Source organism: Cygnus olor, chromosome 6, assembly GCF_009769625.2.
Source record: "Cygnus olor isolate bCygOlo1 chromosome 6, bCygOlo1.pri.v2, whole genome shotgun sequence".
Classification (NCBI taxonomy): domain Eukaryota; kingdom Metazoa; phylum Chordata; class Aves; order Anseriformes; family Anatidae; genus Cygnus; species Cygnus olor.
The window spans coordinates 28150585-28166657 of record NC_049174.1 but is presented as its reverse complement, the minus strand read 5'-3'; the positions used below and the strand labels follow the sequence as shown (position 1 = coordinate 28166657).

Here is a 16073-nt window from a genome sequence, read left to right as displayed (position 1 = left end):
TTCCATACAGCTGATGTAGACATGCAGCTTATTCAGGAATAAAAGAAACTCTCTGAAGGATGAAGGGAAAATATGATTAAATTAAAATGTCTGGGGTATGAAAATGTGTATGCGAAAGGAACTGAAAAATTCCCCCTTCTTGTGGTATTCTACAAGCAACTCCTTTGGGTAAAGCCTTTGCCATAGCAACAGATAAAACCTTTATGAGGTGCAAAGTTTTGCTGAGAAAATGAAGGTTTTCTATTCCAGTTCAGTTGATGCCTTGAAATGAAATTAAGTCTGGTGTGAGTATTTAGTGAATTATCATCATTTTAAAGATGCATTTTTTAAGACTATAACAGTGAAGAGTCTGGGATAGTTGTAGGGAATAAGCTATATATGAAAGCTCTATTTTACTGCTGGAGATGAAAAGCAGAAATCAGAACACAAATGAGCAGTGACTTCATTTACCCTTCACTCTGCCCACAGTTCTGTCACTGATTCTGTCTCTTCCATGTCTCATTAGGTTTGATATCTGCTTTACCATCTTCCCCTTTAGCCTTTCCATGATGTTTTTTATGTCCCTCTATATTTTTCACATTTTTATGAATAGTTAGATGGAAGTACAGGCATAGTTCTTGGCCTACAGTGTAACATTTCTTCCTACTTTTGCTGGCTCAGTTCCTCATTTTGCGTTAAATCTCTTCCTACCTAACATTGTATTCTCTATTTCTCTAATGTAAAATCAGAGATCCAGACATCCCCTCTTCTCTTGTACTTGATTTTATTTTTCAGACACCAGCAGTGCTCTATGGTACTTGCTCCTTCAATGAGCTTTTGCTTCCATTCAAGGTGAGGGTCCCGATGACCTTTTTGTAGGATTCAAGCTATAGCATTTTCTCAATAGTGCCTCTATAGATAGATTGAAATTTTCTTGTTCTGTGCATAGGAGCATATAAAGGCTCCTAAGAGCAGAGAGACAGAGGTATTTGTTATGTCATCATCCTCTTTACTGAAGGGCTCTGGCTCTTCACAAGATACAGGCAACTATCTCAGAGGATTAGGGTGAATCATAAGAGGATCCTCTGCTTGTCTGACAGTCCTGTGAGTTTCCTGGCATTTATACTCTTGGAATTTAGTCTGTGTCAATTATACCTGCAGATGGAACATTTTGTCCAACTATGCCAAAATACTTTCTGGTTTTATCTTGCCTTTTTTTGTCTTCACCTTCAGGAACATCAGAGTTCAGTTTATGAATGGAAAATGCCTGTGCTGTAAATTGCCGAACACTTAAACAAATGCCCCCTCCCCTTTCTGTGTTTCCTACCCTAGGCTGTGTAGTTATTTCTCCTCTTTCGCTCCTTTTTTATTCCTCTTTTTATGAGGGATCTGTCCTGACACTGTGGAACTGGGACTGCAAGATTAGAATGACAATGTGTGAAATGGAAACCTCTGTCTATCACTTTGCAATCAGCACTCTGCAACACTCTTTCTTGGCTGCTATCAAGTCCCTGAGTTATGCTTTTATCAGCTGGTTTTTTTTTTTTTTTTCTTTTTTTTCCCCCTTTTTTTTTTTTTCATCAACTCAGTTCTAGAGTGCTGCTTTTTGAGAGCTGGCAGCTCAGCTGAGCTGCCTCTCCCTTGACTCTGTTTTGAACACAAATGCTCAAGGTCTCAGAAGCATGGAATTAAAGAATGCATTGAAATGGGGCTCAGAAGTTGTGCTCGTGTTCTTGCTCTGTGTCTGCAGAGGGTTGTGTTTTGTTCAGTTTTCATAGGACCAAGGAACCTTGCCATTCACTGTGTGTGGTTACAAATGAACTCTGGAGAGAACAGGGCAAAGTAACAGTGCTTGTAGATCACATAATCACCCTGCTCCTCAGCATCGCCTCGTGACTGTGGCTGAGGCTGCAGCGCTATTGTGTCACTGGACTGGTTCATGGGATACTTAGACTGACATGTAGACAGAATCATAATGCAGGAAGGAGAGGCCTCCTAAAAACTACCCAAAGCTTGAAATTTGTGTAAAATAAAATGAAAAAAAAAAAAAAAAAAAGAAAAAGATTCTCAAGAAAATCTTTCAGCCACTCTAATTCAAGACATTTCTTCCTTGTAAGTGCCAAAATATGCTATACTTTACACTCTCCTTTCTGAAAACCTTGGGGTGTGTGATTAAACTTACTTTCTAGGATAATTTTGGTATTAAAGTACCTATTCTACTGCCTGTAGCACTTTATTCAAGGAGAGGAAGCAGAAAGGAAAGTGAAAGCAAAATCAATTAAGTGGGGAAAAAAATCAGTTCTTTCTTTAGAAAGCCATTTTTAAAATTAATTCTCACATGAATTATTTGCATCTAGTTGGCTTGTAGCAGCAGGGAAGGTAATGATGGTGCTTCCTGGCTCTTACTATCCTGCTGGTTCAGTTCAGACAAATGCAGTATGTTGCTTACTCTGCTGATACACCCATGACCACCACACTTCCAGAAGTGTGAATTGCTTTTGTCTGACGTGTTTCCATATTAATTCATATTGTTAAATATATTATTTTTTTGCGTATTAATAATTTATTCTTTTCCCAAGCAATTGCTGTGGTTCCCAGGCACTCTGCATGCATTACAGCACCATTGAACTTTTAGTAATGGAACAGACTCATGTGCCAGATGCTTCCCCAAGTGATATGCTATGAAGCTGCATTTTGTGTTCAGTGCAGGTTTGAATGAGTTGAAATTCACTCATGTCCCAGTGAAAATTTGTGTCACATGGGTGAAAAGTTACGTCCCAGGAAATTTTACATTTTAGTCTTCTCAGACAGTGTCCAACTGACCATTTGTCTATACTCACAGCCAGGGCAGTCTCTTTTATCCTTTGAAGCAATCGAAGTTATTCTTGTTGGCTAGAAAGTCTGGGAGTGATGCTGGAGGATGTTGCACCATCTGCTCTGCTGTGTGACACACCAGACAAGGTAAATGGTTAGGAGGGTGAGACTCCATCGCACTGACATTTCCTCACACCTCTCCTTAGGAAGCCACAGCTAGATCAGGGCTATATTCAAAATGTTGCTGACTTTCATACAGCTTAAACTAGTAATTGAATGTTTTGTTCAGTAGGGTTTTGCTCTACTGAACAAAATAAATCAAATCAGTTATAAGTTTGCTCCCTCCTTCAGATGGGTAAATGCTCTGGTTCTTTTTCTTTCTCTTCCATTCAGAAATTAATAGGGGAGGGAAAAATAAAGTTTACTGTAGATACAATCACAGAGACTTTAAATTTCCTGAATGTGTCATTTGTTAGGCTGCCTGGTAAAAGGTATACGCACCATAGTGATTTTCTCTCAACCTCGGCTTCCTTGCATACTGAGGACCCCCTGTGTGTGTTACCTCTGCAGCAGAGGATTTGATTTGTCTCCTTTATGCAGATGCATGGGGGACTAACCTCACTCTTTCCATTTCTCTCTGAAGGTCAGAGCCCTGAAAAAGGGCCTTGTCTTCCTCCTTTCTGCAGGCAACTCGTGGAACTGAGGGAAGCAAAATACAGCATCGGCAGGTGTGCATTCGTTGAAAATGTCAAGACTACTCAAAAGCTTGCTCTCTTTAGCAATTAGTGGCCCTGCATGTCAAACAAAGAATCAACCACTTAATCTTCTGCCTTTCTTCACATTATGTTCAGTCTTTGAAGGTTTAGGAAACAAGGCACCCATCACAAAAACATGGCCCAAAATATGTTCAAGTGAGGCATCTCATAAAATCCAAGGCCTGCTAGAAAATTCAGCTCACAGGTGAACAACAGAAATGATGAACTCTGAAAATTCAGGCTCCAAACTACTGCTGTTGCTATTTTCAAATTCCTTGAAGTGATTTACAAGCCACTTGGGCAAGTGGAACTACTCTTACGTCCTTTTCAAAGATGGAAAACTGAGTCATGGAGAGATGAACTGAGTGAAGATTGGCTGTGCCTGGGCTCACTACACAGACCTGGGTCTCCTCTGGGTGCCAGGCTTGCACCCTCTGACCCTATAGAGAGCCAAACAGTGCAACGTCTCCTGTCCATGGCCAAGCAAATGTTCTGTGGAAGTGTCAGGATGTGAACCCAGGTCTTCCATTCTCAGGATACTGCTTTTATTTTTGTTTTCCCCCTACATGCATCCTCCAAGGCTCTATCAAGCAAACAGGTAGTAATCCATTACAGACTACTGTTACAACTAATAGCTGAAGTGCTCTCCCTACTTTTCGTCTTTATTCATTCATACCACACAGGTAGTGTATACGCAGTGGTTACCAGAACATCTCTTTTAGCCGTGTTTGGTGCTTAGCAAGCTCTGAGCAGAGCACAGCACTGACCAAGATGTCCAGAAATGTGCAGACAAAGGCAGGATTTCCTATGGTGCTTGCCCTTCTGTGAGGCATGGCTGACATCGCTTGTGAAATATCTTCAGTTTACTCAGTTATCCAAAAATACAGTCTATCTCTTTGTGTAATACCTGCTAGTTCATTACTTTTTTATGCTGTTAAGTATAGCTAACTGTAGAGCTTTGGATTTTGGCATTTGTGTCTCAACAGGAGAACTGTAAGCTCCTGGCTTTATATATTTATTTAAAATTCTCTAAGCAATGGTCTGTTTTGAGTGATGTTTTAATATTTTGAGTTCAATATGAATTCTTTGTGAGAGTCAGAGAATGAAGAAATCATCCAAAAAAAAAAAAAAAAAAACCAAACCACAAACCACAAACAAACAAACAAAAACAAACAAACAAAAAGCCAAACAAACAACCAAAAAAACTTAACCCAAGGTGTCTGTCCTTCATTTCAGGTATCCTGAACCCTAAGGTTTGCTAATACACATGGGCAGGCTAAAATGAGGGATGTAATTGCTCTTCTTCCTCTGATGGTCAGACCTTTGGGTCTTTTGGTTTTTGGTTTGTTTGCTTTTACTCTGTATTTTTCAATATTATTCAGGAAAGTGCAGAAGAAAAGACAGAATTTATTTAGTCCCTTGGAAGAAAAAAACCCTCAGCGTTGACAAAACCTGCTATGCCCATGCCAGCTCTCTAACAGCTTGAAAATCAAATTAGGCACAGAATAGTTGGAGACAAACTATTAACATCTGTAAAAGATTTTAGCAACAAGTTCTAGAAGACTTCTACACCCCATGGGCCCCAAATCCCTTTATTCTCTTTGTTTTGAACTTGATACCTAGTAGCTTCATATAGCATACCTTAATTTTGGTACTGGTGAAGAAATGAACAGTCAGTTCCCAATGTCTCCACGCTCCTCCTGTCTCCATGGTCTTTCTTCATCTGGAGGATTTTCTACACATCTGCTAAGCATTACGGCTTCTCTCTGAACATTTTCCAGTTCTGATATATCTTTGAAAATACAAGGCAGGAAGGGCTATTATGCTGCACGATGCACATTCCTAGGTCTATAGCATCATTTCTACTTTTCCCAGGGCCATTTCAGCCTAGTTGTCTTCCCTCTTCTGCAGTCCACGTTCTCTTTAACAGCATAGCAGCTTGCACCATATGTGCTGTAGAGCTTGTCCTGACTTTGTTGTGAGATGAAAGGGACCACAAGCTATTAGCCAGCCTGGTAAATCTTTTTGTGTCCCCTGAATAGGTTTGGAGTTAATTTCTGTTGTCACTGTCAAGTGACAACAAAGTGAAGGTAGGTTGGGCTAGAAATCTGAGCCAATGTGGCACCTCCTTTATATGTAGTTTGAGGTACTTGTTTTGTTGGTCTGTCCATGTCCAGTCCCAACTTGAAGAGGCATCACCACAAATGGAAACTACCTGTGGGGGAAAAAGCTCATATGCATTACAGTTTGCGCAGGCTTTATCATTTCACTTGTGCTTGAGCCCTGTGTGCAGGCTTGTGGCATATTGCTGCTACAGCTGTGTGGTTGTCAACATTAAAGCTTGAGTCTGGCCCACAGCAGCAGGTAAATTTGCAATTGCAATTTTAAAGACTTTTCCTTTTTTTTTTCCCTCCCCAATATGACTAAGCTGACTTGTGACATTAGGCTGCTTTTGTTTCACTTCTAAGCTGTAAAAGTAATCTTGCGAATGTATGGTTACTACTTCCCAGCTGGCATATAATGCAGATATTTTGAATCAACTCAGATCTTGGATTTTTGTCTTGTTTCAGTAGAAAGGTAAAGAGCACCACAAAAAAAAAAAAAAAAAAAAAAAAAAAAAAAAGAGAGAGAGAAAATCTAGGAAGAATGATTTAAAATCAAGCAATGGCTTAGGAAAAATATTTGTAAAACTTCATCTTGCCTTCTTAAAATTTACTGGGCATGATTTCCATAAGCTACTTCTTACTAACCAGAGTGGATGTAAAGACATTAAACTTTCAAATATGGACAAATTTTATATTGTCAAACACTCTCAACATTCTCTGTCTTTTCATTGTATCATACTGAATGGAAAGCATTTGTTTTGATCTCCGATTGAAAAAAAAAAAATCATCACAGTGTGTAGCTTGTTTTTGTGATAGTACTTAATGCCTAGTAGGGAATCTTGTTGAGGGTTTTCAAATGTCTCTTTCAGCCAGACACTAAAAAAAAAAGTTAGAAGTGAAACAAGAATGGTCTAAATGAGCTGAAGGTGAGGAAACGTTTCTAGGGAGAAGGTTGATAAAACTATAGAAGAATATTGAATTTTATGCCGTGGGTCATTTAAAATTTGACGGTACAATATATCCATTGGAACACAAACTTGTGTTGGACTCAAGGGGTAGATTAAATACTCTGGTTGGCTTTGGAGATGAGATTTTTCAAAAACAGTTAATCTACTCTTCCTATTTAAATGGTAATAGTGTTTGGTCAGTATTCAGTGCACTTTGAATATCCCAGATTTTGTCTATGGTTTTAAAAGCTGGATCTTCAGTTCTTTACTGAAAGGAAACACCCTCTGTCTCAAAGACAAATTTTCCTGAAATTAAATGTGTTGATATGTACCAGGTTGCAAATATACATATTTTTGTTTTGTTTTGTTTTGTTTTTGTTTTTGTTTGGTTTTGGCTTTAATATCTGGAAACCCTTCACAGAATCTGATGTTTTCATAGAATCATAGAATCATCTAGGTTTGAAAAGACCTTCAGGATCACCAGGTCTAACCATCAGCCTGACCTATCAAGTCCCATCACTAAACCATGTCCCTTAGTGTTACATCCTCATATCTCTTAAATACCTTCAGGGATGTGGACTCCACCACTTCCACCAGCAGCCCTTTCCAGTGCTTGACCACACTCTCTGTGAAGAAATTCTTCTTAATACACAGTATAAACTATAATTGATGAAACTTCAGTTAGTTTCCTTGCGTCATATCACTTGTCACCTGAGAAAAGAGACTGACACCCTCCTCGCTGCAACCTCCTTTCTGGTATTTGTAGAGAACAATGAGGTCTCCCCTCAGTCTCATCTTCAGCCTCATACTAAACAACCCCAAGTCCCTCAGTCACTCCTTGTATGTCTTGTTTTCTAGTCCTTCACCAGCTTTGTTACTCTTCTTTGCACAGCAGCAGTATCTTGGATCACTGCTGAACCTCTTCTGTGGTTCCTGAAGAGGACTATTGTGTGATTAACTTTCTAAGTAAGATTCTCATAACAAATCCATCACTCCTACTTTGCTGCATCCCTGCCCTTGTAAAACTTTGTGTTTTTTGACAGTGGGAAAAAAAAATCTTACTTTAGAAACATCCCAATTTGATCAGCATTGGCAAGAGGAAACAAGCTTACGAAAACTAATCTGATTTTTTTTTTTTTTTTTTTTTTTTAAATCAGATGGGAACCATCAGCACCAGTCCATGCTGGATCCAGGCATTGCCACATACAATACAGGTCCAGTCAAATGCACATTGCGGTGTTTCCTAACCCTGGCAAGTTCTCTGGCATGCAACTGTCCTGCTTGATCTAAACATGCAGTATGAGCTCCTTGTAATCACTGTAATTTTAAAGACAGCCTTGCTGGGAGTAAGAGGTTGGACTATATCCTTCCAGAGTTCCCTTCTTGCCCAGGTTCCCCTATAACTATGATTCTGGAAGTGAGAGTCCCTTCAATCGTACCCTCAGCTTGTGTAATATTTTACTGAAATTATTGTAGATCTATAGATCTGAAACCACTGAAGGTTAGCTCTGGTGATTGACTCCTGAAACTGCTAAGAGTAGGGCACAGTCAAGGCCATGTTAAGGTTTGAGGCACAACTTGGCTTTGTCTGAAAATATCTTCCAGATTCATTCCAGCCCTGGGAGGCTTTACCACCTTAAAGGTGGATCCCAATATTTCCACATTTCTGCATGCTTTTCTCTTGAATGGAAGCACTGAAAGGTTTCCTGCATTTTTTCCCTCAGTTCCACTCCCTGTTGTCACTGCTCTAACTCAAAAAATATCAGAGAACAGTCTGATGGAGCTGAAATAAGATATATATGGTTCTTTAGACAGTTGGCAGGTCATAGAGAAATAGAAAAAAACAATAATCAACTGGGAATAGGTGAAGTGCATGATTACTGCAGTCCCACAGATGACACCTTCCACCTTTTAAACTACCTATTAACAAGGGTTGAGTGAAAACTGCAAACATTCATCCCTGTGTTATAGTTTTCTCTACCATACTACCACACTCCCTAAACTGATTATTTTTTCTTTCTAGGCTGCCTCTGGAGAGGGGAAGATGTCTGAAGACTCAAAAGACTAGTGAGAGAGTAATCATTGGTTCACACTGTTTCCCTTCCAGCAACTTGCTGTAAGCAAGAACAGAAAAAAATAAATAAATAAACACACAAGACAGAGAAAGAAACAGAGCCTGAGGAGAACACACTCATATTGTCATTTAGATGAACTATGCAGCTATCTCTCTTGACACACCTATTCCACAAACATGTTTCTTCTCAGCCTGGTATTCATTTTCTGTCTTTCTTGATTACATTAGTGATTCTTTTTTTTCCCCTCCTACTCTGGCTAGAGTCTCAACTACTTGCTTATTTTTTGACTAAATTAGCCAGGTTGTTTGTATTGATGTCCCTCAGGTGACCCAGCAGCTCAAACTAATAACATATATTTCTTTGTCAAAATGTTACTCTCCATGCTTGTTGAAGACATTTTATACGTCCAAACTGCAGTGATGTATTTCAGGGATAATAACACAGAAGTGGAATTAATGCCTTTTGGAGCTTTCCTTTCTTGCAAGATTGGACTGGCCTAGATAAATGGTTTTCTCAGAGCTTATTTTGGCTTTTCTTTTGTTTCAAAACCATTGAATTTAATAATGTTGTTTTTCTCCAGACTCTTTATAGAATTTTTATGTTTGTTTCACTCAGTTTGTTCTTATACAGCAGGATTTGCAAGTTCTGTTTCTAACTAAAAATAGAACAAATTGAGACATTCAAATATCATGAAGGTGTGATTGGTTTCATTTACAATGCAAAGTGCCTGGGGCTGCGATTTATGTATTTGTAGAGTTCCTGACATAATGAGGTTTCTTGACTAAGATGAGGAATCTGGTCTGTTTGAGATCCTGACAGATGATTGAGGCGATGTTCATGGTAAAGCTAAAATAATTCCAGAAAGAAGGTGGAATTATTTTTGGATCTCCCTCATTTACCTGATCATGAAACTTGTAGGAACATTTTACATTAAAAGTCTGACAAATTTGATTGAAAATAGCCGATAGAGTCACATGCTACCAAGGAGGACAAACACATAAATGGCAGATAATCACGGGAGCTTTCTGCATCTTAAGAAACGAGGATAGAGAAGGAACAGTGAAGAACAATAATTTCTTAACTATCCATTAATGCAGAGAAAGATGCAAGGTTTTGTATATCACAGGGTGCTATCAGAGTCCATTGCAGGTAATGCATAGCAACTCTGTCCCACATTCCTCAGTAAAACATTAATGGAAACTAAGATCAGATTTTTCCCTCACGTGAGATTCCATGTGCATACAAAAGGAGACTTCATGTGAATACAGGAGGAAAAAGTCCTGGCCCTACAGATGTTAGGATATGACAAGATACGAAAGCAATGCAAAACGGTAAGAGCAAATAAATTCATCGTATTCTTAACACATGGAGAATTTAGACATGTTTTAATTACTCCTCACAGAGACTTATGTGTCCAAGGCCTACTGCATTACTTGCATTTTATGTACTTCAGTCCTTGTGAAGTTTTGGGTGTGGGTCATTTCCTCAAAATCATGCACTCACTTGTTGTAGACTTGGGGTCTGAATGGGACTGAAATAATTTTCACTCTACTGTGTTACAAAGAACTGCCTAATCTCTGGGTTCACATGAAGTAAGATTTTTTTGACTGCGTTATATCTCATCTTATTTAGATTATTTTGTTTCTATAATTTTCTGCTGGACAAAACTTGAGATTTTATTTGCTTTTAACACAGAGACAATCACTAGTTCATGCAAAACAAAAAGAGCTTGAAGTTCCATCATAAACCATTAGCATATCTAGCCTAGTTTCAGGGTTATAAAGCATAACAATCTGTATAGTTAGAGCTCAGTGTTGTAGAAAGGGTGCTGGCTTATTTTGCCACAGGTTTCCACTAGTAGCTCAAGATGATTATTCAATTCCTCTTCTAGATAAGGTCTGTATGGACATGTTAGCTCATATGTTGTGCATCACACACAGTCCCTCCCTTAGCCACACTGCACAAATGGTGGCTCCAGTGCAATGTGGGAGCATCCCAACAGTGAGATGACCAGTCTTCTTGCTGGCTCCATCCTTCCCAGTAGTGTAGGTACAGCTGGCTTCCTGCATTGGCTCTGCGAACTCAAACATATCTGCCAAAGACAGCACAGATAAAGATGTTCAGTTCCCTGACAGTAGGGACATCAGCAAGAGGCAATGGATATTCCCCCACATAAACGGATCATGCTTCATTTATTCAGTTTTGGGGAAAAAAATAAAAAATAAAATAAATAAATAAAATAATAAAAAACAATGAAGATCTAGAAGGCACAAAGGCAATGGAAAGCCAGTCAATATTTTTTAAAATGGATATAAACTACCTATAGATACATGTATTACATTTATAGTAGAAATTCATTGATTATTTCTGGTCTTCAGAGGGACAAAGGTCTAGAACTCCCTCCAAACAGTTCAACAGAGTTTAAAAGACCTAATCTGTTTTAAGAGAATACAGATCCCTTTTCAAAAATAATCTTTCTGAATCACTTAGTAATTTCCTTTTTCAGCTGAGGAACATGACTTACCTCACAGGGAACGTTGTGAGGAAAAATGAACAAATGACTGTGTGATGCTAAAAGAGTTGTAAAATACTAGGTAGCTAGAGGGGTTCGGCTGTGAACACATCCAGTAGCTCAGCGTGTAGGATGTATCATGTCTGCTCCTCAGGCCATTCTGGAGTTTATCCTACTCTATCCTTTCAAATTAGCCAGATTCCAACAATACATTTTAAAATATATGTGAGTCAGAACAGAGTGAAGGAGGAAAGAAATATTCTTTTTTGTTCATACTGAAATGGTAGAGTCACATATGTAAAATGAGCCACAGTATTTGAAATCTCACAATCATTAATAGAGCTTTGAATGTGGTTGGGTGCTAATTTGTATTTATCATTGAAGCAAAAAGTGTGGCAAAAAGCAGGCGTCAGGCTTTTTGGGGAAAAAAAAAAGGAAAAAAAAAAAAAGCAATGAAGACTTACAAGGCACAAAGGCAATGGAAAGGCAGTCAATGTTAATATTAAGAGTAGACACCACGGTATCTACTCCAGTCATTTGTTAATGCTAAAAGCATTTAGAATATGTCTAAGAGTTGAAAGATTTTCTGATCAACTGAAAAAAATGTGAGGGTAAACCATCTTCCCATGTTCACTTCTAGGCTAAATATATGAAACCCCAAAACAAGTTAGCTTTAATATAATCCTAACGTTTTCCACAGGCAGATTTTAATAGCTTGTGGGTGTTCTGGGAGGCAAAGCTCTTGAAATGTTTCAGGCTATTATCTTCCTACCAAAAACACAGCACTAATGCTTGTTTTCAGGGATCTCTGCCAGAAGTCAGGTGTCTTCTCTTCTCAGCCAGTAAAGCCACATCTTTAGGTGTGTATCAAATGGCCCAAGGAGAATGAGGGGAAAAAATAAAGGAAGTTGTTTCTATATCAAGAAAACAGGGATTCTTAACAGGTGTAAAGTTACATAATTCCAACATGCATTGCAATTACAACCTGATTTACCCATCATCTCCATAGTGGTTACCTAGTATAGGAAACATAACAGGATTTCCTATTCTAATCCAAGGAAATACTCAAGTGCCAAGGTAAATTCTCCTAATGTGATGATTTTTGGTGGCAGTTTGCACTGGGGGCACCAGCCATCTCTTACTGCATGCTCTGGAAAGTAGAAATAAAGCCAAGTTGTCTCACTTGAGCACTTATCTGACATGAAATTTTCATCTCATCAGGCATAGCATCAGTGCCTTGAATTGTAGGCATTTGGCCTTCTGCTGCTGTAAAATGTTATGTGAGCTCTAACGCAAACCAATGCACATTTTTCTTGTGTCGGTGTTTTTCTTTATTCCCATACCACCATAATTCTTGGCGAGGTCACACAATGGGCTCTTTTGCCTGCAAGCAACTGCTTCAGAGCTGATTGTAGAGAGCTCCAAAATCTCAGCTGTGGCACCGGTTCTCGTTTATCTCACCAACAGGAAAGGGAGAGTTAAAGAAGCTAGTTATTTTTCTCTTCTTTTCTTCCTAGCATTTTGAAAAATACTCAATATGTCTACGTGTTTGTATATGAGTGTGCAAGAGTGAACACCCATTGGCTTGTGACTGCTATAAATTAAGCACATATTGAGTCATCATTCTTTTCAAAAGATTCTTTTTACAAGAGTAGATTGTTGTTTACTGTCTGACTCCTCTAGCCTCAAGAGAGAGCTGCAGATATTTTTTGTTTCTTTATTATTACTGTTGTTGTAATTGTAGATTTGTTCATTTCTAGGAGGTATTGGGAGTACTTTGCACAGATCATTGTTTATTGCTCTCGTGTTTAGGGAAAAGAAAAAAGTGCCCAGGATACTTACATGTTTGTAGTAACACGTGAGCATGTCAAGATAAAAAATATAAGCATAAGCTATTTTTACTATAATCTTCTAAATACTTTTCATGGTTCAGAATACAGTTTTGTCTCATGCTGAAATGTTCGCTAGCACTGACATTTGATGCTTGCTGCCGTTATGCCTCAATCATCAAACTTCAAGTATTTTCCCATGATAAAATCAGGATGTATGGCAAGACTGGTCTGAGTTTATATAAATTGCCTCTTCCATTCTCTTTGGTTTGTACTTTTGAAAAAAGTAGATATGTATGAAGCAGCCAAATGCTTCTTGAAATTCAATGAGATTTGAGACCATGTCTCTTTGAATAAGTACCCAGGAACTGACAGTGACCCAAAACAGTCCCTACAGTCTTAAAATTAGCCTTCATATTTTCCTAAAAACCTTCCAACAGCATAACTGCAAATTATATTAAAAAATATATTTTTCCCTTATTCTGAAAGTACATTGAAGCATCTTGATTTTACTCTACTGAGGGATGGGTCCATGTTTCCATAGTGGTGGCTGCACTCCCACTAGTATTAGGAATATATTAAGGATGCCAAAGAAACACATATTTCTCATCTCTCTGTACAGGCAAATCTGCCAACAGCCTGATTTGCACTGCCTACCTTATAGCTGAGGACAGTCACATAACAAACATGAAGTTTATTCACAGCTGTAAATTTGATTCACCTTGCTCTTCTGAGTTAAAAAAAAAAGGGCTTGTTTGCCGCCTTTCATTCACATGCATAGGCTGAGAGCCTGGCTCCATGGAAAAGCCAAGGAAAGCTCCTGTTGTGTTCAGTAGCAAAAGGAATTTCAAATGTTCTCAGAAGTGTATTTAGGGCCAGCAATTGAACTATGCATATTTTTTCAGCCTTTTTTTCAGAGCTCAGCTGCACTTCATGTTGTTGCACTCTCCAAAGAAAGTTTCTGAGCTGATCCCTAAGTGGTGAGGAAAACCCTTACAAAAACCTGCCCCATGCTTCTTCAGTGAGAGCTGCCAGGAATTTTTTCTCTATGGAATTTGTAACTAGAAAGATGTTATTTTGGGCTTGTGGATTTGTTGTTGTTCATGGTGGTGATGTTTTTTGTTTTTGTAAAATGTAGCTGCAGTGGCATTCACATACCCTGTGATTCTGCAGTCCTTCAAAGTTTACTATAGCTGGAGGAATGGCTAAATGATGAGCCAGCCTCCCTGTTGTCAAACCACAGCACAGACTTCCAAAGCGAGCCTGGTGCTACTTTCTTTCCTGTCTCCATTGATTTGTGAATCCATACTTGTCAGAAAGTGTGATTTTGTTCTTGTTTCTCACACTTCCCCCAAGCTAACTGTGACAGTTATTGTGTTTTGGATGTGGTCTCAGGTTCCAGCTGAGCCTTATACCTTTGATATAGAGTGTGAATTTGGAGAGGAGAGGAGAGGAGAGGAGAGGAGAGGAGAGGAGAGGAGAGGAGAGGAGAGGAGAGAGGGGAGGGGAGAGGAGAGGAGAGGAGAGGAGAGGAGAGAGGGGAGGGGAGGGGAGGGGAGGGGAGGAGGAGGTGAAGCTAGGTTACAATGGCTATGAACCTTCATGTTTGATTTGAGGTGGTTTACCAGCCTGGTCTTTTCTTCTTAAATTATGCCTTTTAACCCACAGCAACCATTGCAATTGTTCACCTCGTTTCATGATCAGGGATTAAAGGGTGAAGGTATACGAGAGTTCAACTGTTCTGTAACAGCCCATCAAACAGCTTCTCTCTCACTGGACTACATGCTAGGCTGTATCTTTGGTTCATCACACCCCAGTATCTGTCGTTACTGACAGGAAATAGAGGAAGGATGGGAAGGTAGGTGAAACCTGGAATTCAGGAATTTGGGGATGGTTAAAGAAGACTTCCTCTGTTTGATGTCTTAATTCCTTGATAAATGTGAAGAACATTACAGAAAAATAAGCTTGGGCAAGTACAGGGGGAACTAATATTCAGACATGGAATTGGAAGGAGAGCAGAATCTCTACATTTGGCCTGGTGAGAAAGTTTTGCCATTATGGGTGAAATTACTGGTTAACCAAAATGGGGAAAAATTAGACACAGGACTTTAGGAAGATCTTAGAGTTGATCTTTATTATGTTTACATATAAATTGTGTTTATACAGTGTATTATATCTGGAAGTCCTGAGCTTAATTCAGTTATCAAAGTATGGTTGTGGAATATAAGGAAGACAGAAATTCTGGTCTGGTTTCTTGAACTGATACGATATGCTCACTGTCCTAGCTTCCCTCGGTCTAAAATTGAAATAATCTATCTTAGAGACAGCATGATGATGATTTGTTTCATATCACACTCTAAAGATGAACTATCATTTTGAATCCATCCTTTCTTACAGCTAATGTGTGATGATAAAGAATCACTGTACCTTTAAAGTAAAGGCAAAACATGAAACGAGTTGCTTCTTTGGCATTGATGAGTTAACCTGGATTTTTGTATCTCAAGCTATTCAGATGCTGGGGACCACGATAAATTGCTAACATTACATTTCTCTGAGGCTTCCTATGCAGCTCCTCTGAAAGGTTAATTGTCAAACTTTAGTTTGGGACTATATAATATACTTCCCAACTCCATAACTTGACTTAAGTATTAGCGTAAATGTGGTGGATGATAAAAAGAGACATTTTTCATATTTCAAAAGGTTGAGTTCATATAATTATTCATGATTGAGTAAATAGGTTAGTGAGGTTTTTTATTTTTATTTATTTTTTATTTTATTCTAGCACTATAAATACTCACTTTAAAGCTTCTATATCTCATTTGATAGCCATTAAAGTTGATGGAAAGGTATACCTTGATAGCCATGTTCTTCGGATCATATTCTTTACCTAGGATGACTGTAATTCACATTCCTTCCATCATTTGGGATAGTCTTTTCAAAACAGCCTCAAAAGAATGAAGTGTAAAACCAGATAGTGTTTACACAAACATTTTTGTCCCCTTTTCTCTCCCCTTCAGTGAATTGATGGAGGAATGGTGCAAATTACTTTGATTGTTG

General features: G+C 38.7%; 1 long non-coding RNA gene across 1 annotated transcript in view; it reads left to right on the top strand.

Annotated features, from left to right (window-relative positions):
- LOC121072020 overlaps nucleotides 1–9323 on the top strand; it is a 66988-nt gene extending 57665 nt beyond the window's left edge. The window contains exons 3-4 of the long non-coding RNA XR_005820941.1: nucleotides 2822–2940; nucleotides 8624–9323. This is a non-coding gene — a long non-coding RNA (uncharacterized LOC121072020). The remainder of the gene's footprint in view (nucleotides 1–2821; nucleotides 2941–8623) is intronic.
- Nucleotides 9324–16073: the final 6750 nt, after the last annotated feature.